This window comes from Varroa destructor, unplaced genomic scaffold, assembly GCF_002443255.2.
Source record: "Varroa destructor unplaced genomic scaffold, Vdes_3.0 BEIS01000002.1, whole genome shotgun sequence".
In the NCBI taxonomy this organism is placed as follows: Eukaryota; Metazoa; Arthropoda; class Arachnida; order Mesostigmata; family Varroidae; genus Varroa; species Varroa destructor.
This window is the reverse complement of record NW_019211455.1, coordinates 8,102,197-8,124,100: the sequence shown is the minus strand read 5'-3', so window position 1 is coordinate 8,124,100 and position 21,904 is coordinate 8,102,197. Positions and strand designations below refer to the sequence as shown.

The 21,904-nt window shown below is 43.6% G+C and overlaps 1 protein-coding gene and 1 long non-coding RNA gene across 6 annotated transcripts in view; one reads left to right on the top strand and one right to left on the bottom strand.

The window, feature by feature from the left end:
* Positions 1-21,904, bottom strand: part of LOC111244362 (protein O-mannosyl-transferase TMTC1-like) — a 155,098-nt gene that overhangs the window by 44,784 nt on the left and 88,410 nt on the right. The window lies entirely within an intron of this gene.
* The window catches only part of LOC147757316 (uncharacterized), a 94,856-nt gene that overhangs the window by 1,246 nt on the left and 71,706 nt on the right, over positions 1-21,904 (top strand). The gene's annotated exons all lie outside the window — the stretch shown is intronic.

Below are 21,904 nucleotides of genomic sequence, written 5' to 3'. Positions count from 1 at the left end.
ATTAGTTGACAAGCAGTGTTCAATTTACACGCACTGTCAAAGATGAAAAATGATAATTAAAGACAATTTTAATATCAAATCAACCTCCGTAATTCTTTCAGTGTGCCATATCACAAAGTGTTCTCTGCATTCGCGCAGACCGTTGTCTTACAAGGTTTACGGCGACGAGATCCTTTAGTCTATACTTCCAGTTGACAATCATTTATCATTTAACGATGCAAAGCCTTTATCAATCTATACTATATAATAACAATGACAAGAAAAAGACATATATTGGCTAATCGGCGTGTTTCTTTTTGTGATAACTAGTAGTTGTTAACGAAGCTCGTACATGGCCTTATGGACCAAATTCATTGCGACTCCCTCGTTGCGCGGAATTAACATCACAAACTATTATTGTGTGTATTTTCTATTCGACGTCACTCACTACTGCTACTGGACCCAGACAAGCTTTGGCCAACCGGAAGCCTTCATCGCCTAGTTGAAGCCAACAGCAACGACCAACGGCGGTCCGTGACGCACGTATCTGAGAGAACATGTGTCATAACATGGGCGAACTACATGTTCGAAAAATGCGCGACAAATCTGAGGCGCTTTTGCATGCTGCTGTTTGTCTGGGGGTTTGCCGGGGGCATCGCTTAAGCGGAAGGATGCTTTTGACCGTTGCTGTTAACACTGTTGTTGTTGTTGTGGCGTGTTAATGGCAGTCATTATACATGCGCTAATTGTTAATAATAAGCGTATTGGCCGCAGGCACAGCCAAAGGTGTGAGCCAAAGCACACGTACGCGACAAAGCTCCAGATAGTTTTTTGTATCAACGAATAGGAAAGTACATCACGAAACTCTGAAGTCGTTATTGTTTTACCTTATTTTTTTTGAGAATCAGAGCAAAATTTGAAAGAAGTCAAAGCTAGAAAGAGCGCAGTCATGCAGGTGTGGTTAACTATAGTAACATTTGAAGCGAGCGTTTCCGCATTCAGCTGCGTAGTAAAAGACGTGACCCATAAAAGGAAAACAAAATACCCAATACATTGGAGGGATGGTATCTGATTATAAAGCTATTAAGATTATAAAAGATACAATGTTTCAGCGTCAGAATCGATTGTATGACCTAGGCTTCATTTTATGTTTAAGATATCGGCTAATGGTATACGTGACGATTTATTAGGCATACATACATCGAACTGGCCAACATTGAATGAGCTCTCTGCTCGATCAAGGAAATCTGCTTTGATGGAAAGTTGCTCGCGGTAACGGAACGAATGATCCACAGAAATCGATCTATCTGCTGGCAACTATTATTGCGTACAGCCAGCAGCGCAAACGTACAGCGGAATATGAATTAGAAGGCAAATGGCAGGAATTAAGTTAACCGCCTCGAGAAAAGGACCAATATACCGTTCGGAATAACCAAAGGGCGACACTGAGAGACAAAAAGAATGTCAACTAGGCCAATGATCGCTAGGGCCTTATTGGCCCGATGGAAATAGTGTACGAGTACTCGACGAATATCAGAGTAGATTAGCGTCTCTCAAAAATTAGGGCTGTAACCAGCTATAGTGCTTGATCCAAGCATATCACTCATCAATGTATAAATAAATGAATCAATCGATCGATGTATCAAGTACTCTCTGCTTGTCTTGTCATAAAAATGGCGTTGTCATAAAACCGATAGTAAATTGATGCAATTTTTGGATTGACAAGATTCGATAGACATGGTTGACCTTCTAGAAAAATTAACAGATTTTTGCTACAACAATACGTTTATGAGCTAGTTTCTAGCGTATTTCTCTTAAATAATAGTACGTTGCCGAACTGAATAGCCAGGAGCAAGCACCGTCCCCTTAGTTACTAAGCCTGCCATAGCCCTTCGTGCCTTTCCATATGACTATTCTATCTCGCGAACGGTTGCCCCATATGAACCATGGTGCTATTGCTGTTGTTGACTATGCTAATATTTACAGCCTGTGCGACAGTCGCAGAGATCCTATTCGACCGACAGTTGTCACTTGTTTTATCAGTGTCATGCAATCGCTGCCTGTATATGAACGAATGTGCGCGCTCGAATTGGTTGCTTCGAGTAAGTGTGAACGTATCTCTCTACCTCTATTTGTCTGAGTGGTTCCGTCTGAGCGCGTCAGCTTGTCGGAGACCGAGCGCTGTTGCTGGCGCGAGATGATCGCTTTAGAATAGACCGTTGCGCAGCGAACGCCGTCAGCTAATATTTTTCTACGGGTGTCTGACTCCTGACATGCGTTCATGCATATCTACCAATGCCAAATACCAAATTAACATCAGCTTCAACAATATCCAGCTCAAAGAATTATATCTGGCGCGCTCAGTATTCGTAATCAACATGTTCATCCAGAAGCAACTGCTTCGACTGCCGTCTGCGCCATAACAATCGTACCAAAAGCAGAAATCTACGATGGGTTGCGATGCGTGTCACTGCGTAACCCACAAATGCCGATAGTTATCGTGCTGGCATTTGTGGAAAAATAGCCAAAAATAGATGGCTTTCGTAATGGGAAAGGAGTGGCTATCGTACAGGCGATAGCGGTCAGATCGAGATCAGTGCACGCACAAAGATACAGATGCACGGACGCACGCTATTGCTAACAGCGGCGGCGACAGTCAACGACAATAACCGGCAGCAGTCACGGCGACGAGGATGAAAAACGGTGCGTTAAGTGCCGCTGATTTTAGGGGAGGTGCCCGTCCGCTTTCTGGTGCTCTGTAATCACTCAGTTATCAAGATATAGCGACTGTAGCAATAAACTCATTCGTACATGTACATGCTGTACAACTGCTGCGGTAGCAGGAAACCGCGTTTGTTGTTGGCACTGTGATTGTTGTTGTTGTTACTAGTAACAATGTTACTTTGTTGTTACATCGGCCCAGCCGCCACTCGCGGCTAATACCTAACCCATTATAATTTGCCTATTTGTATGCCTTAAAGTTATTAGTTGACGTCACTGCAGAGAGCTACAAAGATCGGCCGAAATAGAGAGAAAAGGAACGTGAGGTTGATGCCAACGCATCGTTTTCGCCGGTGTAGTACAGATCATGCAGATATAATGCGTTACATAAAACGTAATAGCAGGCGGCACAACACGATGACTGATACCATCAGCGGCAGGAATAGCGACAACAAGTATCGAAAGCTGCAGCAGCGGAACAAACTGATTCTCAGGCCAGCGAAAAAAACCCGTTACTCTCTAGTTGATGATGATGGCAACATTACTGCGAAGGTCGCATTTAATTCGCGACGCATAATGCTCTGCTTACCTTTCTTCATAGTTGTGACAGCACTCTAAGCGAATCGAGGGAAAAGAAGATTCGTGTAGTCTCGCGTAGGGTCACTGTAGTCTCACGTAGAAAAACGCGTAACTACAAAACAGCGACGAAGTGCATATACACAGATGCAGTTACATACAGATCTAATAGTGTAAATAATTTTAAAGTTTCACTCTGACGCGCGCTATCATTGGCATTGGCTTGCTAAACTCCGCGTCAACTCTTCATGCGAGCGACTCACATACGAAGTGGCGCCCCGGAAGAGCGTAAAAAACTGAGAAAAATGTAAAACGAACAAAAGGCAGAGTCGCAAGAAGAACCTGCAAAAGATGTATGCATAACTGAACATCGCATTTTGGCGTATATTATGCCACGGGATGCGAAAACAAATTGTTTACGGATTTTCCACTTGCGGCTTACGCTCTGGCTAGAAGCGATGCGCTGCCCCTAAAGTTACACTGAAGAAACACTTTTCACAGAAAAACTGATGACGCCGAATGAAATGAAAGCATATCGACGTCTATAGCACTTACGCGTGCATGATGGGTCTGAACCTTCATTATGAACTCACACGCGAGCAGATATTGAAAAATTAACTAATTAATTACGTTAGGGCGTTTGTGAGTAAATATGGCATATATCGGTTCGACAAGAGTGCTCAGCATTAGTGAGTGTATAATAATGATCTGTGTGTATTACTGTTGGATCATTGTTACGAAGCTTGTCGACCATGGCAGAAGAAAGTGTAGAATGTATCGCATAGCTAACAAAATAGCCTTTTCCAGAGGAGAGTGTCCCAAGTGCAGTAAATTACGGTCTGCGGTGGCCACGTATTAATAGCGACGATTACGGATTTTTTCAGAAAATGTATGGGATGGGCTGATAGAAGTGACAATGGCTAAGCAGGAGCACTATTAGAACGTGGTAATTGCGCATCAAACCTGTCTACAGTAACGTCTTTGTGGAAAATTTGATAGCAGGCAGCGGAAACTATTATGACAATTATGGATAGTGAGCTGTCAAATTATATGTTGATAGAAGAATAAATATTTTATTTGAAATTCTACAACCAGTTAGGCCGATTTCATCTGAGAGCTGGTAGTTGGTCGTCTGCTTCTCTGTTACTTTCACGAAATAACGATGATTCTAATTATCGGTATAATATCCGAGGTGAATATCAGTGATCTCTTATTATTCGTATAGTACGCAAGGCTTGACTTAACTGCACTAGTTGTGCTTCTATATGTTTTAATTTTCTATTTATAATGGAAGACAACGATGCATTCACTGTAGTCATATAAAATCACATTCGTAAGGCGTTTCTATTGCTATAGAAAGGAGTTAAATACCCACATAACAATAACCAGTCTACGTAGGATACATTGCCTCGGCTATGGACAAATTGCCTTCACGGTGTGATCTCACCTTAGTGGCTCATGCTGATCTGCCGACTTCATTGCCGAAACATGCTCACTCTATTATTATAGTCATTCAAATAAGTCGCAAATATTTAATATCTAAGTCCAAATCTCTCCAGATTACATGCATCAATATATAAGTATCACCCTGTCACAGCTAGCAAAACATTCACCCTAATCTACTTTTTGGTAGCGTGCCGCTCGTGGCACATGCAACTCGAAAGTATAACCAGTCTACCTTTCGATGTCGCATTGGATTTCACCATGAATTATAAGCCCCGTTCTGGTCTGGCCAGCGTGTCTGTTTTTGCCATGCCCCCTCACAGATACTTTCTAACCATCACCCTGTTGGCGCCAGACAACGCATTCTGGTTGCTGATAATTTCTTTTCTGCGAACGACATACGAAGCTAAACGGAGTGGGTGCCTAGCCCGGTTTATATGCTCGTTGTGCTCTAAGTTATCGCCAAAGCAGCGTTTAAACGTAGTCCCGCCATTCAGCTCTGTGGTTTTATAAAGGCGTGCTTGCTGGTGTTCCATATACGTTGAGCGCGACGAAAGCGCTCTTCTACCCTGTGTTATAACTCGAACCAGCGGCAAAGACATAATCGTCAGACGCTCAATTTTCAATTATCATGACTGCCCCTCGCGCAATGGTGCTCTGATGCCCACGAAGCCATTTTCCATTAATCTTCGCTTTGTTTCACTCAACCCCTTTCTCTCTCAACAAGCACGCAAGCACCTTAGGTCGAACTACAGCAGTATCCCGAGAGGCTCGCTTCAATTTCTACTCCTGCATTGCTGGCAAACCGGCGATACGGCGGCGAAGAACGTATCGGTATAGCATAATGCCCCGTGGGTAGTGGAGCGGGCTGCAATGGTACGGCCATCGACACTTCTTCATCATCAATCAATTCCTTCGTTGCTTTTTTCAAACAGCTAAGAGAAGCGGGTTTTTACCTTTGCTGCCCTTGTCTCTCACTGGCCCGAATGAGTGCCTTTTCCGGAAGGCTTCGAGCCAGCACAAAGCCAGCCTTGTTGTCGTAGACGTAAAAGACAAGCACACGGCGGTGAATTTCTAAATAGGATCACCACCTCTCTGACCGAGGCGGGACTATCCGCAACTGTGGCGGAGCAGTCCTTATCTGCTACTGATGTTGATGAAAGAAGCCGTACGATTATGTTATAGCATATGGGTATATTTAATACAAGCACGACTATGTTACTGGTGTTAACAAATGTTGCACAATACGAAGCGTTCACATACATATATACATGAAGCGAGACTCGGTGGATTAGTATAGGCTGGGATTTCGCGCGTCAAGCGTGAACGATTTAAGTTACGCATTGGGGTGCATATGTTTCATAACAGAACGATACCGATGCTGCTTCTGATTGTGATACGATTCTCTGCGCTTATACTGACTCGTCGATGTGGACTACTACGCTAGTCGTGTATACTTGTAATTTGTACTGGACGATGATAGGGCAAATGATCCTGAGGGGAGAGAATTGAAACAAAGGCGAGACCGCTGAACAGGTATTAGGGAAGGTGGAATTGCGGGCAAATTTATGAGGTTTAGATAATGGAAAAGAAATTGACGCGGCCTAATTGATGCAGCGACTACCGAATGATTGAAATTTTTAGAAACGTTATATAATGGCAATATACGATGGTACAAAATGACGAAAATGTTGCTTGGTTCCATTCAAAAAGCTGCATTCACAGTAGAACATCAATAGTATAATGGTACCGACAACAGCACGCGTACCCTCAATACTCGGATCAAAAGTCTTGACCTGACTATTCGATAACGAAAGCTATTCGTTTCTAAAAATGGCTAAATTTTTCGACTTCAGTTTTCACTCGTGCGCCGGACTCCTGTCAGATAAAATCATATTCAATAGTACCGTTTGTAGAGCACAATGTAAACACGGCTGAGCGGTTGAGAAAAACAGTAATTTTAGAACGTTATCACGTATACATACGGATATATGTGATTATTTTACCGCTAGCATTGTTATGAAAATCATCGTCATGAATATAACGACCACACAGATAATCATCATGATAATAAGCTATTACGTGCGCAGGGTTCCATGTTGGAATATCGATTGGCAAATATACGCGGATAGGTGGGTGGCAGCGTAAATGCGTGGTGCCTTCGTTGACCTTTGATATCGTACAGCGTATCCGTGTCCGCAGTCCGCATGATGCGGCCATCACAGTCGCAAACGCTGCTGACTCAGCCTATGTATCTCTAAAACAATTCTCGATTTCGCAAACAAGCAAAAAGATGCGTCCATTGTTACCTCACTTGTATACCTGCCACTAAATGGCAACAACTATTGGCTCATTTGGGCTTTGTTCGAAATCCTGATGTGCGTTGGTAACTGAATGAAGACTCCAGAATATGGGTATTATTGTTTCAGGTAGGGGGCTGCAATCAGCGATCTGTCCATCGTTGGCATCGATACCACAACACAAGCCAAATCAATGAAAAACAATACGATCCTCGATCGAATTCAATAAAGCGATATTATGTTACTTTAGATGATTTGAAGACATTTGTAAATGCACAAAGGTCCATATTAGTCAACACGCTACAGGGAACGACAAGGCTCGCCTAGACAATGCGAGTGTGACAATATGCATGTAATGGTTAAGAAGACCGATCAAATCAAATCAGATACGAATATTTCAAATGATTTAATTGTTTTCAAAATTTAAATTTTCATCTTTTCTTCTGTCTAGACCAGTTGTATAGCTTCACAACTTTCAGTTGTTATATATCACAACTTACTTCACTGAACCAAGATAGATGAGCACAACTCAATATAGGGCATGCATTTGACAGATCACTTCAAAAACCCTGCAAATTTCTGCCAACACAGCATATTCAACTTTACCGATTACTTTTCTAAGACTCCAAGAAACGTATTCACCTTTTTCTAGTCTACACGAACAGACGTAGAAATACGTACGTCATCATTTCATGTACGTCCCTGACAAATAACATCTCTTAACCTTAATAAATAAGTGCCTGCAAAAGCTTTTCTCCGTCTTGTTTGTCGGCTCGTCCCATTTCGGCCAGTCTTGTCACTGGGCTGGGTCTACAACTTGTCGATCCACCTCTGACCCCAACACGATATCTACATGTGAAACAAGCAGGCAATGTCAATGCAAAAAACAATACGAGCAAAGCAAAGAAATCCCGCGAAACGTATACACAGATAACGACTAGCCAATTGAATGGCAACAGTCGAAGGAAACAACCAAAAAATACAAGCTTACAACAATTCCAAAACAGAGCAAAGTAGGTGCCAGCCATGTTTCTACACAAAAACATATGTATGTGTGTGTGTGTGTATAGCAAACAAACGTCGACAATAAACGACCGAGTAACACGTATACGTAAAAACGAGTATGCAGGGTGACTTCGTAGTTACTTTAAGAATAAACTAGCGCGGGACGATTTTGTCGCAGTCGAAACCTCCTGTCTCTTGCTTACACTTTCCTTAGCGATTGGAAGGTCCTTTGTCTGCCAGCTGTTTTTAACTGGCCTAAAGTATTGATAATTTCATCTAACTGGTCAGTAGGTTCTCCATGCCTCTTTCATTCGCAAAACGAACTTGATAAGCTGTCATCGTTTATAGGCTTGAACAAATATGGAGAGACAGCTTTTTTTTTTGTTGCTTATGTTTCCATGTGGGCGTAACGTTGCCACTATCCTAACCGAAAGAACGATCAGGTTGTTCCCCGTGCCTTTTAGATCTGCGTTTGAGGCGGCAGCGACATTAACCTGTTCTTGTTACCGTCTCGCCTTGAGCGTGATAGACAATGTTAACAGAGGGAGAAAGAGCTGGGAAAGCGTGAGTTAATGCGTTGTAAATCTACGGCACTTGACTTCATCTAGTAAAAAGGGAGTTTATTACTTGTTCAATATTATTAATATTATCACTAAAAAATATCTCCCTTTGCTGGTTAATACGACAGCCAGCGAATAGCTTTTTAATGAGTAAAGATACAGAAATAGGTCGACACCCCTTGGCCGCTGTGCGCTTCTGTGTTCGACTACAGCGTCCGTGTTCTTCAGCGCATCCTGCCTTCAGCAGGTAGCGGTGAAGACACCGGCGTCGGCTCCAGCGTGCGATATCAACAGCCGTTTTAGTGGCTGTGACACAATCCGACAAAAATCAACCGAACGTCGTCGCATTTGGCCCTCCGCATTTAGCCACGAAGAAGCCGGCCGGACTTACCTCTGGCCACACGATAGACATCCACACAAAAATTGGCGCCATCATAGCCAGTACAAGTAGTATATATCGCATCATATGTAGCTATTATAGCACTCGATTTCGCCGCGCTATAGATGGACGTAAAGCTTGGACGACCGTTAAAGCCAGCCGAGACGTTCGTTCATAACTTGGCCAGTAACTTCAGCAGGTAGCGATTGTGAGCTGAACAACCGATGAATGTGCTACGACTTCGTTCAGTTTAGATCGTTGCTACTTCAGCAAAGGAGCTCGTAGGCTCAGTAACGCAGGAAAAGAAACGCGACTAGTATTACTATCGGTAAAGTTATAGTAGTACGGCTGCTGCAGGCAGTGGTTAGAAGTTAACTCTCTAAAAATGATTATCGCCAGACGGACAGTGGCGGCGACAAACGGCAAAAATCCATCATCAGCGTTTTTATGTGAGAGGTACATACTACAGAATGTTGGTCCATACACTCATCAACACCTCGCTGTTACACTCAAACCGAATGATAGTTCGTGCCCCGAGATAACCCTTCGTCTCGAAACAACACTCTGCGGTCACCTCCGGCGGTAGTGTTATATCGTCCCCTATAAAATCTTACAAAGCGCTAACTTTTGGAAGCTAGCGACTGGTTAGCTCCACAGTCTACCAGACACCACGAGCGGTATCAATTATGTCGAACGAGGTAGGCGACAGGTAGACAAGCCGTTCGGAGAGTAACGGTAGAATCGCAGGATTTTCATGTTTGAATTCATCTGTAACAACTTTTCATTTGGCAGGCAACTTTCGAAAGTAATGATACCGATGCCTTTTCTTGTATTGGTTGGCTCATAGTATTTTACGCGTAGATAAAATTAGTTTTATTTTAGAACTTTGGTTGTCAGGAGTAGTCAAGGACACGAAGAAGAAAAATAGTGTACGCGTGTCCGATAATTGCGAATAGTTGTTAGAAGGAGCTGTTCTTCATTGCTGACGATCACAGCAAACCTATCTAAGCTTGGAGGAGTACACCTCGAAAAGAATCAGAGATGGGCATAGCCAACGCCTCTACCTTCGAAATTATCTTGGTGCTTTTGGATACCTTATACTGGAGAGTACAAGCTTTCTTAGGGACAACGGCTTGGAACGGGTTAACCTTTAGCACGACCGGTCACGTAAGAATAAAGCAGTGGTCATGGTCGTATGCTAGTTAGCCAGCTGGAATAAGATCAGCATGGCCTAGAAGCTCAAGGCGTGCCATTAAACAGATAAGAAGTCCTCATCTCCGTACTCCACGTCACTGTCTTTCTCGTTCTAACTCTCATCCGCATCGTCCATTGCCTCCCTTCTGCGTCGTCACGCAGACAGAGCAGTTTGCTGACTTTCTGTTGTAACTCCGCGGCATGAGAGAGTGGATTCCTTACGTTACCGAGTGCTGTAAGGGGCTTAGCCAAAAACAGGCACTTAATTAAGAGTTTTTCCGTTTTACATTGGAGTGAGCATAGGCATCTTTCTGTATGTGTACGTGCGTGTCTCGGTGCGTACGTATCTGTCTGTGATTTGGAAGGCTAAGCAAGAAATAAACCTAAAAAGATGGAGCTGCGAATGGGCCAGGGAGTGGCGGTCGCCAAGGAAAAAGTGCACGACTATTTCATTGGCTAGCAAACAAAAGAAAAGCCTTACTAATGCCTCCTTTACCTTATTCGGTGTACTTGCGCTTCATCGCAGCCATTACGACTTATCATAGATAGGTGCTAACAAAGATACGTTCTGGGTATTTACCTTTCGAGTCACCTATTCAATACTACTATACGTCTGCCAGAAGCTCACAGGCGGTGACGAACACCGTGCCCAATGTGTTGGGGACCGCCCATGACGATAGATCTTCACAAGCTTAGACTCCTTCCGCTTGCATTCGTGGCCGTTTTCCGCAACAAATGGGGCCGGTATTTGGCCCTACTACCCAGAATGCTGACGAAGAGGTAAAAGAGGTCATTGTCGTATCGGCCTGTCTCCCCGTGCCTTTTACCCGTCCACTGATAGTGTCGGCTATCAACGAGCAGCTTTTTCTGAAGCATTCCTAAACCATGCTCCTTGTAATCCCCTATGGGCCATGCATAGCGCGTTGTTGCTAGACGGTAACAACGACAGAATAGGGGTAGCGCCGCTGGTTTCGACAAAGAATGGAGCTAAAGCCCTGTTTCCCATTCTTTGGGAGCCTGCTTGTGAAGGTCTTGCTTTCGGCCCGATGGCGGACTTCCGTGCTTTCCAGCAATGCTCCCGGCTTTCAACGCTGTCTAGCTCTATAGGGCCTTGCATATACACCCACATAGGACCTTACATATAAAGTAGATTTAACTGGCTAGCTAAGAGCCTTAGTTCGTAGGATCTAGCTTACAGCTAGCACTACTGTGCCACTCCTACTATTGCGTCTTCTGTGCACTTGCTGCTGCCTACTGGTATCCATGTTGCAGCTGCAGTAGCTACATGGACCTTTTTCTGGGTCTAGTGGCTACTCAGTCTATTTTTATTAAGGATCATTACAGGCCACTCCAACTAACTCGAGTCGACTCGACTAGGATAAAACGAAGCCAGGAAGCTCTGCGAGAAGTTAGTGCCCTGGATAACGAAAGATAAAACAGAGAAAATGGAGAGTTTGGGACAGCAGATGGCGGTAGCAGCACTGGTAAGCATTTTTGTACGTTCTTCTACTTTAAGTCAACTAAGTCAACTTCTCAACTCGTTCGGGCACTTCGTCCGAGCGAGGCGAACAGCTATTCGGTGTTTGGAACTGTAGAATAACGAGTAAGAGACCATGCAGTGGAACGAAAAATGAAATGATAGTCTTCTTAGCGCATCTTCCCTACGTGTCCGTGTCTGAGCATATGTGCGTCGCTAGAGTATACGGAAAGAGGACGAACAACGAAAACAAAAACCATACAGCCGGAACGGTCGCTACATAACCAGTACTAAAAAAAAGTTCTACCGAACGCACGAGCAACGGCAATTGCGGGGGCGGCTGACCCAGCGCACGAAGACAACTTTGGGCTCAATGATAGAGCATAGCATACGACTGCCGTTTCGGAACGGAATAGAAAGTATCTCGCTAAACAAGTAGGCGATCGACAATGCGCAAACAAATGTCTGAGGAGCGTCTGCATTGTGTGCTATGCAGAATAACCCTCCTATCAAATATGTTATACACTTCCTAATTACGCTATCGACAGTTTCTCGTAGTATCACTTGCCTTGGGCACCGCTGCCAGCTTCTAGCTTCATCAAACATTATCGCTGCGACAGAATGGCCAACTAGTAGTTGATATTAAATTCAGGGATATCACAAGACATTCACTGAGCCACTGATTCCCGCAGGACTCTCAAATTAAAAGAGCGCTACTTTACGTCTATACAATTAAAACATAATAGTGAAATCAATTTCGACTAGTGTAACGTTATTGCAACAAATAAGAACACATATAAAAGCTGAACTACAAAGCAAATATAGAGTCTTTCGAGGTCACTCCCTACTGTTGACATTAGACGATTGGTTTGCCATTTTCTAAAGTTGATAAACGAAGGATACAGACACGCGATGATTGCTCAAAGCCAAGAAACTTCAGTGTTAATGCTACGCTTCATCCAGTTTCATTGTTATTTAGTGATACGAACTTAGGTACACATGTGAAGATGCCCCAAAAATCACTGATTATATTAAGGTAATACGACATCGTTTATATCTTACGAGTTATATAACACATTGCCACCTCTCATTTGAACACATAACAGAACACACAGAAATGTTCGCTAAAAGCTTAAAAGCGTCTTCTAGTCTATTGCCATAGATATCTTGTATTATTTAGGCAGAAGATTATACGTGTTATGTGAAGCATGCACATCTATACACATCTTAATTCCACATATATGCAAGAAAACAGTAAAATATCCGTTATTACCCTGGGAGACCCGGCTGTCGAAGAATATTCTAGACACAAAACGTTATGATCTACTCCATAAAGGATCCTTAAGACTCTAAGGGCAATCCAGGAAATTTCGAATCACAATAACTATTTCGCGTAACTAAACAACGCCAACTACAAAGTGTTTAAATAATAAAGATATTGATTAAATTCAAAAACAGCGAAGCAAATCTCTTCAGCACATTTGGCATATAAACGTCTGTAATAAGCGCGAAACATTTCGAAAGCATACCACTGTGACAAATGCCGAAGAAGGCACCCTTGTCTAGCTACAAGAAAGCTAGATAAATAAAAATATTAACATGAATGAAGCTTGGAGGAGAATCACATCTACAGGCATCCGAGGGGCTTCGGCAGAGATTGCCATTAGCCTGATCAAAACGATGCAGTTTATCGGAAACAAACCTCGAACGACGACTGCTTTTGTTCTTTCACAGTGATTCGAGATAATTCACCAATTTGTGAGGTTTTCATTCCCCAACTTCTGGCTTCGGAACCCCTCTTCGATTCTTTTCGGGAGGAGGAACGGTACGCTGCAGCAGGTTCCGCACTTTCTTTCTTTACCATGATTCCCATTCAGTGTCTCCTAGGCGGTTTGTGTGCGTACCCTGTTTCTCCCCCCGTCTAGCTCATTCGCAACCAAGGAGTTCTGTGTTCTTTCCCTGACCGAACCCCACCGCTACTTGCCGCCCGCCGTCTGCTTTACACCTCGTGCGGTCGTTCGCACGAAGCTTCTTTTATTTTTCGCTCAACTCGTCCTCACCTCTTTTGCTCTCCTTCTTGAAGTAGCTTTGGTTATTATGTCCTCGTTCTTTCTGCCCGGTTTCCTTTTTCTGTTGCAATTTCTCGCCAGTGGCCACGGCGGCAGCAGCGCCATTCTCTTCCTGCCGTTGCCCTGGACATTGTTGGTGTCTGCCGACGCCCTAGTTATCGCAACGCAACTGTTCGGCGCCCTAAGCAAAGACGACGGGAAATCGATTATCGTCGTGCCGTTATGCTATTCTGTACGGCGGCGTCTATGATGATGAGGCTGCCGTATTTCGTTGCTGGTGGAGCACGTTGCCTTGTTTTTCTCTATCATTACGCCTGGTCAAAGCAGGCGTTGGTTGCTTTCTTTTAAACACAACCAATAGCAATAGAAACTCCTACCGGAGCAGAGACTACGCAAAAGGCTTTGAAAATTCACGACGCAGGCGAGGCCTAAGGAAACGCAGAAGCTTTGGATCTTCAGAAACTTACTGGCTGTCGAGGAACAGATTGGGAGAAACAAGACAGAATCAACTGCGGCGGCAGAGGCGAAGAGACTACGAAAAATGGGATGAAAGTAATGTTAAAAAAAAGGACAGAAAGATATATGAAAAACAAAACGCGAAGACGATAACCATGATAGTAGAGTCAGCTCTTACGAGGACGGGTATGAGGATTCGAAGTGGCGACTGGGTAGCAGAAGACACGTAGACAAGTGCTTAGACCGATGGCAAGCCAGCGGAAACAGCTGAGAGACGGGACAGATTTTGAAAGTGATAAAATATCCGAGCGAAGGATCAACGTGAGTATGAAGACAACTGGTAAGACAAGTTTCCAAAAAGGTCGAAGAATCAAAGGGGCAGCTTCTGACAAAAGGAGAATCTTCGTTGTGGCTGTGTATTGAAGTAGACAGATTGATCGAATTGACGAAATTGATTCGACATCTTTTACGGCTGTACCGGAACAGAAAATCGTTTTTTTCTAAAAACATAATTTAGCCATCAAATCAGTGACTAAAATTCGAGCATACGTGTCAATCGATACATGGATCGAGCCAGATATAACATCCAGAGTGATAACGCTTTGAAGCAGCGTGCGCAGAAAGGTTTGGCTTTCTATCACTATTTAACACGGAAAGTTCATTTTGAAGGATACAACGTTCGCCCTGCTAGGTAGCTTATGCCTTATCTATGCGTGAATGGAACGCGGGACATCTGGCGGAGCGTAAAGTCATAAAGGTTAGAAGAGATACAAATTGGCGAGAACGGACATGTTGGATCTAAGAAAACTGGAACGACCACTGGAGGTATGGTACCAGGTGAGGATCAACCCCTGCTCTCAAACCGTCTTTACCAATAAGACATAGGCCTATTTGCGCGTCGTCCCATACCTGCTCATAACAAAGTATCTTACAGGTGGCGCTCACACAGGTAGACCAAAAGGGAAATCCCAACAGGAAAAATAAGCTGGTCACTTTTGAATCATTAATTAGTCATTTACGTATATCAAATTATATGCAGAATGCCAGGAAGCGAATGCGCGACACCGGAGCGTACAAACGTGTTAAAAATCTTAAATATTACAAGAACACATAGTCGATAATGGATCAACGAATCTTCGCTTGTCAAAACGGTTGGTAAACCATCCGAAGTACAACATTTTGCGAAAACCCATAACAAGAGGTCATTGGCAAACAATTATCTATAAGACTATCGTATCAGAACTGAAACACTATTTGAATTTTCTTTTGTTAAGAAAGCAAAATTGTAAATTCAATATCTTTATAATAAGCTAGAGAACAAGACAGGCTTTAATCATCAGCCTGCACTCTAACATCGAGATAATTAGTGATTTATACCTGGGCAATTGAACTTATGTAGATACACAGATCCGAAATCGTTTAGATCTTCATGTATTTTACGTGTACGAAATTTGACGACAGTACAACGTAGCTTAGATAATCAATGGTTAGTGAAACGATAGTAGCGACTATCTGGATTATTATATAATAGGACCACCCCCACTGCCGCCATCACAAGACGCGCACAAACATAATAATGACCCCAAAAACCTTATTCAACCTGATACGTCTCTTTATTAAAGAATCGCAGTAGCGACGACAGTTCCTAGCGTCGAATAGCTGCCGCTTATTATATTACCCTATAGCCGTTAAGTCTCATCGGAAACGTATTTGTAACCCTTAGTTTTTTTGCGGTTGTTTTAAATAGCCATGCATCATTCACTCGATCTTATAGGTGTGTCCATATCGTTCGCACGTGCCGTAGCACCATCAGCCTTTCGACAACTTTCAGTGATATATATAAATGTTACGTACTAACAAAATGCCATCTGAGTGCGGCTTGAACAGATCGATAAAAGTCTATCGGTTCGGGCCGACTTAAATACAGGCGGTACCTAAGTCGACTAACGTGCCATGTTGCCTGGCATCGTTCGAAAGTTCAGATACACAGACGTATAAACGAAACGATAGAGAAAAATTTTGGTGTCTTTTTTGCCCAACGTTTGGCCTTTTTCGCTCGTTTAGCATGTCGTCGAGATAAGTATGTTGTCGATATTGTCGAAGTCGATAGAATAACAGCACAAAACAAGATGAAAATACCTGCTAGGAGAGCGCCCCTTTATTGCCCGGGGGGCGCGAATGCAAACCTCAATCTAATTCGGGCTGTCAGTGGCCACGCCGATGTCGGCGATATAGCATTCTTCAATCGACCATTACAATTTTCCGTTAAACAACTATTCGCTCTATTTCCAACAGGGGTTTAATAGCTGAACGAATGATGTTAATTAATCATATGGATACGCAAAGCATACAACAGTAAGTGTCGCGGAAGCTTATCGGTCTTCTTCTGCTTCGTTATGGAATTGTCCTATCAAGGAAAATTTGTCCTAGAGGAACGACGACGAAGCATATTTTAAAAAACATGAAAAATTCAGACTGATTGTATTCAACGCTCGTATATATATATTTCTTAGATTTTTTTTATTTTCAGTTATATTAGTCATAAAGATCCAGTGAGTATAATACAAACAATAACTTGGTTGCATTTTGAGAAGTCGTTTTATCTGTTCAGACGACTCTGCCTTTCGATCTATTGCTCATTCCTCTAATCGGACTACTGAATTCTTTTAAATGTCTCTTTTCATCCCTTAAACATGCAACAAAAGACGCGTATTGTTTCTATATAAGAAGTTCGGTTCTTTTGTTATCTATTTCGCTCTTAGCGATTTATACAACTTTTTTAGCCTTTCTTTATTCTATGCGAAAAGACAGTCGTCGTCGTCGTCGTCATCATCATAAACGTTATTTTACGATCGCGCCTATACTATAACGATTTTTTTAAGGTTGAAGGTTAGCGTCTGCTACGACTGCTGAATTTGTCATCAATCGTGTTCCACCAAAACAATGGCCCGCATTCTCGCCGTTGCCGTACACGGTCGTCATAAATTGGTTGTATTGCGAATTACGTTACAACTACTATTACTCGTAAATTTACTATGCATTTACTTCGCGATCCGAGTCACTGTACGTCCGCGTCTACGCGTTTGTATGTGCGCATTGGGCCATAAGTCGATTTTTTCCTTTGTGTGCTTTTGAGGAGCTTCCGTCCTAATTGGCTAATACGGCGAAACAATGCCAGCGCAGAATCGCGAGGTGGGAGGCCAACTTGGGTGGCAGCTGGTCTCTGAGTGATAGCTAAGAGGTCCCAGAAGTTGGTCGCATTGTGACGACATTGACCCGCCATCATGGAACAGAGACTGAGTCAATGGTCATTTTGAACGCAAGCCACTGATCGTGAACGTGTCGGGTCTGTCAACCCCTCCGGCCGTAAAATTTTTCATCAGCGACGGTGCTCGAAGGCTGTAGAGAAACACGGAAATGCAGTTACTACCATTTTTGTACACTTTTAAGCACTGTTAACACGATGCCATGTATAGCTAAAGAAATAAAGCGGTTTTGAGCTCGCTCTTGCTCGAGGTGAGTGGTGGTAATGGCGGTGATTTAGCCCTTGCCTGGGCCACATTTCGACGTCTGTGGAGACCGACGCTTATATTGAAAACAAAGAAGACTGCAGGGAACTAATTCCGACATGTCGTTTAACATGAATATTTTTCAGCGAATCATTAAAAGCATTACGACAATCAAAATGCAGTACATCCAAGTAGTTCATAGACAGACCTGCGAAATAAATAAACCACTGCGTGCAATTGAAGAGGTTCAATAAATAACGGAACAACCCGGGGCCTTTCAGAATACACTCACAATCTAATTGAAGAACGAAACCAAAGGCCAAGAAAGGACTAACAACATATGTTAAAACGTATAAAAATAATCCAGTACCGAGCGGCGAGAAGAAACTTCGTTTCGTCTGATTATTCCGATGGTGTCGAGGCAGGACGTAAAGATGTGCAGTACGACAGGTTAACACGAAGTCTACGTCCATATATAATACCTCATCACTGTAAAAGAGGCAACGTGAACTTCACTTAAGCCTGTTGAACTTCATGATTGGAGTAGCTCTGATGAGGCATAGCGACCGAGAAACAGCACGTCGGAACTTTTTGAGCAATTCAAATCGGCTATATCGCTAGCTGAAAAGGCAGTGGGAATTCTGCTATATATTATCAGTAACCGAGCCCAAATCTCGGTGCACGTTTTTGTATAAAGTCCATGAGCGTACAGCCCGTGAAGTGGCTGCATCGTGCGGTACTCGTGTTTCTCAAGTTACTGCAGTTAACAACGGCACGAAAAACGGAGCTATCATGTCTTTCGATAACTATGTGCCACCGCGTTACGTCTTCTTACGATACAATGAGTGTATAGATATGTTTAAATGCATAGCCCGAACTCCTATTTCTATCTGACGGCAGCATGGCTCCTTATAATGCGCATAAGTGCTATAAACATTGCCGCCTGGCCAACATACGGAAACGTCATTCCAACCACAACTAATCGTAACTTCCAACAGGCTAGACAAACGATTTTCATTGCTTTTACACGTTGAGACTACGAACGCAAAACGTAAATCGGGCATACACATCCGTGCAAATATACGGTCTGTGTCGATCCGCTTAACTGACGCCGTGCGGCATTTTGTAATGTCTGCTATAGAACACAGCGTTTTACCGCCAACCAACTCTTTCACCAACACTTATTTGCTGGTCAGATTCTGTCCGTTGTCTGTGTTTTTCGAGACTATTTATCGACGCGTTCTCTTCTGTTCAGCTGACTCCAGCCGCCTGGGCTGGTTTAGTCAATTTTTCGTATGAGGTTTACTTTTTTGATCTTTAGTTTTGCCCACCTGGCCGCCTCTGCCCTTCGCGTCGCTTTACCGGTCATATGAAAATTTATTTTTCTTTTGTTTCTCGCCTGCTGTCGGCGTGAGCCCTAAGCACAGCACATGAATGTTCTTACTGCCCCTTCCTTCAGCCTCCCGCTCGCAGCTTTTCCACTATCGTTTGAGCACACTACTTTTGTTCCTGCCCGGCCGACCGGCAAAGAGGACGACGACAAAAAAGCGGCTACGGAAAAAGCGTATGCATGTGATGAGGTGATGCGGGTATGCGAGCGCTTTGGTGGATCGCGTCGAGTGAGTCTTCGTTCTCGGCCTTTATTCTTTTCCGACTGATCCCGCCCCCCTCCGCTCCTCTTAGATTTCTCCTCTTCGCTCAACAACTCCGGATCCTGGTCGTGCTCTAATACCCCTTTTAGCCTTTTTTTGGCTTTTTCGCCCGAATTTTTCCATATACATACGCGGACTTACACGTACACATTGCTTCTCTTTCTCGCTATTTCTTCATTATTTTTTCTTTTCCTCCTTCTACCAGTTTTGTTCTGTTTTTACTCGGACCTTCCGCTCGCACCGATCGCTCTCCGTCGCTGCCGCTATAGCTCTGTTGGCGGTGGTCTCTCGAGGGGTAAAGCTTTAGACAAAGGGGAGAAGCAAGAAAGGGACCTTCGTTCGTCTGGGGGTCCGTTTGTGCGATTTAAGAGCGCGCAGACTTCCCAACCTATCTCTTCTCATTCACTTCGCTTTGGCTCATCGTTCTGAGGGATAGGCGTATCTGAACGGCAGAGTAGAGACTCTACGAAAGACTGGTTTTGTAAGCAGCCATAGCTGCCGCGCCATACTGTGTTCGGTGCGTTCTCATTTTGTCTAGTTTCCTCAATCTTTTTCAAAGTTTTTCCCTTTCTGTACGCGGATTTTGCGCAGCTAGCACAGTCGCGAACTGCACCGCCGCATACTTTAAACCTGCTCTGTTCTAGCCGGAGAAGCTGGAATACGCACCGACCAGTCAACCAGCGATCTTTGCAGAGGCACCAAAAACGATGCGAGAATAGGATAGTGGTTGTGAAGCGTCTACTGGTTGGCACAGTGCTTTCCATCGAGTTAGAGAGTGCGAACAGAAAAAGGCGAGGAAATGTAGACCCTGCTGGCGCGATCTACGCCACCGTACTCGCGTTGGCTTTAAGCAACGGTGGGTTGGCACTAGGTTATAAAATATTATGAGATACGTCCACAGTTCGTCGCCCTCCCGGCGGAAGTCTAGCTACTCACAGATCGCAATTCCAAGCAATAAGCGTAGATGAGGCAGGATCTTCGTAGGCGAAGGTCGGTTTCGTTCGCCGTGAGGTAGCAAGAATCTGCTGCCACCGCAGAGGAAAGAATGCCCCTAGGCGATGGCCGAGATTTTCTTTTTTATATCGTCAGAAGAATCAGAGGATCGAGGCAGACTCACACGCCCGTACATACGCATAGCCCAAATGTACTACCGTTAAGACAAGACACACGTCAAGACGAAACGAAAAAGAATAAAGACGTTGAAGAAGGAATCAAGCAAAGGGTTACCTAGTTCTGAACAGGTCTTACCCCAGGCCTGCGGTGTTTGTACGCGGAAACAAGCGGGCCTTGAGGTGATGGATGGTGGTTGCCCCGACGCTTTATAAAGACCTAACTAAATTCGGCGACTTTTAGTCGACAAAATCAACAGATGTAGAAAGCATGTATAGATGTATAGATGCCAATAAACGAAACTGAGTATGTGATAAACCCATTGTCATTAGATATGATTTTTTTACAAAGATCATTAGAACTTTAAAAAAGAGAACTAGAAGTTCTATTGGAAATAAATGCAAGTACTACATAAAGTGTGTGCAAGACAAACAGAATAATTTTCAGGTGTAAATCGATTATGCTGCATCGTATTAGTGTGCAGTGTTCACAGATATTTACCTAAAAATAGAAATAACAGAAACAATGAGCAAATGTAAATATCTCAAAATGTTTAGTTTCGTATGTTATTGAACCTTTCATTACTCGGCACAGAGTAACGATGCATGATTGATCATAATGATATTTTCTATATACATACAATAATTCCTGTATAGTAACCAAATACCTTATCATATTGTCAGCCGTTTCGTAAGTCGACAACGACTGCCATAATAGTACCATCACTCCTAAAAAGCGTTACTGAATCGTGTGTATATATATATATATATATATATATTTGGCAAACCGCAAACAAAACGGGTTTATTATGATTCGGCTATATAACCTATCTACCTAGCGGCCTGGCGATTTGCCTGGCGAGAGAGAGAGAGAGGGGGGGAGAGAGAGAAAGCTGGATTTACTAGATATAGTCAGGCAAAACAAGTGAGTGATCTTTTGGTGGGCGCGCCACCGCTTGTGGCTGGCTGTAACTGTGGAGTCGAGCTGCTAAACTGGCTTGTTTGCGACCGACAGTGGTTCGTCAGAAAGCAAAGTACTAAGCGGGTGGCCAACCTGCGACAACAGTGATCGGTACAAAGTGAACCTCTTCGGTAAAGGCGGGAGAGGTCCCCGGGGCCAAGCCGAGAAAGGACCGCGCAGATTGAGCCGCTTGTGCTCCGGAGGCACGTCCGAAAAATAAACAAATTCTGCCAACACAGACATACTGGCATTTCATACATACAGATGCTCACAGCGGCAGAGGAAGCCTGATTCGTATTGGCTGGGCAGACAGCGAATAAAAAGGCCTCGCGGGAAGGAATCGTGCGGCTGATACACCGAGATGAAAACCTGTGCATTAACCTATATAAATAGATAATATGGTAAGTGAAAAAAAAAAGTGAAAGGATGCAGGGTAAACCAGAAGTTCTAAACCACATTATTACTGTTTCGTAGCATCGCTGTAATCTAGTTCTACTGCTGCCGCTGACGACGT